Here is a 2877-nt window from a genome sequence, read left to right as displayed (position 1 = left end):
GCCAACTAGTAGACCACAGCGCAGGCCGGGTGGGCTGGCTCTGCATGTCTCAGAACACACGTATGCTGGCTCCAGGCCCCTTCCATCTGCTGAGCCCCCTCGCCCACCTGAGCTTCTGGTCTTTTTGTAACCTCGCTGTCAGCGAGGTAGGCTGACAAGGCAGAGAGCCAGGACAGAGAAGCATTGCGCAGCCTAGGATTCAGACGGTGTGTTCCCGTGACCCATGGCAGCCTACCCTAAGGGCATTAATCAACCCCTGTCTCTCTCCTCTTGGGTCTCACCTTATGTTTGCAATGGACTTAAACCGTGTGGTTCAAGCCTCTTCATTTGGTCCGGGAGTCTTTCTGTTTGGTGGGCTCTAGGAGAGCCTGCTTGGAAATGTACCCAGGGGCTGCCGTTCCATCAAGGGGGATCCCCCATGAAAAGATCGCCGCTCAAAGCCACAGGGGGAGGAGTGGGAGCCCAGAGGAAAGTGTGTCTAATGCTGGTATCAGCGGCCTTCTTTCCCAGTGTGGCTAGGGGAGAGTGGGAAGTCATTTCCTCCCAGCCATGGTACATGGAGCCACAGAGTCGGGATTCATGGCAAATTAGGCTGCTGATTTGTACGTTAAACAAGGTTAATTCCATCCATTAGCCAAAGATGTTTTCAAAGTGCCTGGCACAAGAGTGAGGAGCAATTAGTGTCTTTGTATTAGTGGATGTGGGCATGGGGCCAGGACATTAAGGGGAGGGGGTTGAAATTTATACACTCTTTATGATATCATCAAAAGTAAATGAATTATGAAAACAAAAGAGCCAATCTGAGGCTGCCAGTACTAATTACTGGGTAGGACACAAAGTTCACAGCGAAGGAGGAGAGAACGATTGGAGAACCACAAAGACGCAGATCAGTCCCGTCCACAGGTGTCTTTAGACAAGATTGTCGTCTTCCCAGTTCCACCTCTGGATTCAGGGAAAGAGCTCTGGCTTTGCCTCAAAGGAAGAAACTGGATTTTATATGGGGGTGATTTCATTTGTTGTTGTTTGTTTTGGGTTTTTGGTTTTGGCTTTTAGCTTCCTCTCTGGTCTGAGCCTTCACAATGCTAGACCAGTCAGTGGATGTGGTTCAGAGGGTTCTTCAGACCTGGAGGGAGAAGTTGACCGATACAGCCCCAAAGCTGCCAGCTTTGTGTAATGACAATGGTCATAGTAATAGCAATAATAATAATAATAATAATGTCAACAACGAGCTTGCCACTCTGCCATGCATTGGGGGATGTGCTCTCAAGCTGTCCACAGAGCCAGGCTTGGGGGCACGTGGAGGTACGGGAATTGACTTTGTGGGCGCCGTGGTGCACGCATGTGACATTAAAGGACATGGACCTATCCAGGGGAAACCTATTTCCCTTTTTGATTTTCTTCCAATTCTTCTCCTTAGATCAAGGAAAAGTGTTCTGTGAGGCACTCACCTAGCTCTCTCCTTTCTCAGCAATTGCTAACCGTCTTGTTAACAGAAGACTGGCACACAACAGCACGAAGCTAGCATTTCACAACAATTTTGTGTGTTTTAATGCCTTTATTTGTACAATTACCTGTCAATGTAAAATGATCATGGCCTGCCATCTATGGTAGTGATACAAAGTCTTACGTAAAAATAGTGAATTGATTTTTAAAAGTGATCAAGTGCCTAATTTTATGGATATGAAGGATAGGATCACTCGGCAGAAATTACAAAAGGGATCATTACATTCCTGATGTCTGGAAAACACCAGTGTAAAGGAAGAAACATTGGCCAAGGGATTAGGAAAACACGTTAATTCTGTTCTGTGGCTGTGTGCCTTTGGGCACGTTAAGTCTCAGGACCCCTCTGTGCTTCAGTTTCCAGTTGGACAACCCAACACCCTGCCCGTTGGACAAGATGCTCTCTCAGACACCAACATGCCACTTTACAATCCTTTCTATCGGCACAGTGGAGATGAGCAACTGAGGCTCAGAAAGCCTGAGAGGTGCAGGTGGGGGGTGGATGAGGGTGCCCTCGGGGACCTGGCGCGTAGTACGTGCACCATAGCTCAAGCTGGTCCCCCCTTCCCGTCCCCTCCTGCTCTTGCCAGTCACTGGAGAAGTAACCCCGACTGCATTCCCCACTGATGCGAGGTCTGCAAACACCGACAAGTGAAAAATGAAGGGCCAATTCAGTGAAACCACCAGCTATTTTGAAAAATTTTTGAAAGGACCAGTTATTTGGAAAAATAGCTGGTCCCTGTTACAGCTGATTGTTTGGAAAGCAAGAGATGTGTGTCACCCGCAGAAAACTTCTGGTAAATGTTACCACTGGTTTTCTAAAAGCACTGGGTAACAGTAACCGGTTGTTTTCAAAATAACTGGCTGTGCTACAGGCACAGGGAAACCCGAGTCGGGAGAGCTATATAGGGAAAACTGATAGCAGTGGTCAAGAAGTCCCAGACAGGGCAACTGGGACGACACTTTACATTTTCATCGTAAGCATGTATTATTATGCTGTGTCATCTCAGGGGGAACCCAACAGAAAAACGTATATGTATGTTATATATATATTTTATATACACATTTCATATATGATATTGAGATCTATATATATCACATTTTAGGAACAGTTTGGGGAGGGAGAGAGTGCAATATCTTTAACGGAGATGATAAACCAAATGTTTATAAAGTCCAGAGAGAAAATGCACAGAATAGGGATGCCTGGGTGGCACAGTCTGTTGAGCAACTGACTCCTGGTTTCAGCTCAGGTTGTGATCGCAGGGTCGTGAGTTTGAGGCTTGCATTGGGTTCTGCGCTCGGTGGGGAGTCTGCTTGAGGTTCTCTCTCCCTCTCCCTCTGCCCCCCTCCCCCCACTCTTGCTCTCTTTCTCTCTCT

The sequence above is a fragment of the Callorhinus ursinus genome, unplaced genomic scaffold, assembly GCF_003265705.2.
Source record: "Callorhinus ursinus isolate GAN/ISIS: 27379988/994484 unplaced genomic scaffold, GSC_fseal_2.0 scaffold3, whole genome shotgun sequence".
NCBI classification, from domain to species: Eukaryota; Metazoa; Chordata; class Mammalia; order Carnivora; family Otariidae; genus Callorhinus; species Callorhinus ursinus.
Note: the sequence above shows the minus strand (reverse complement) of the source record.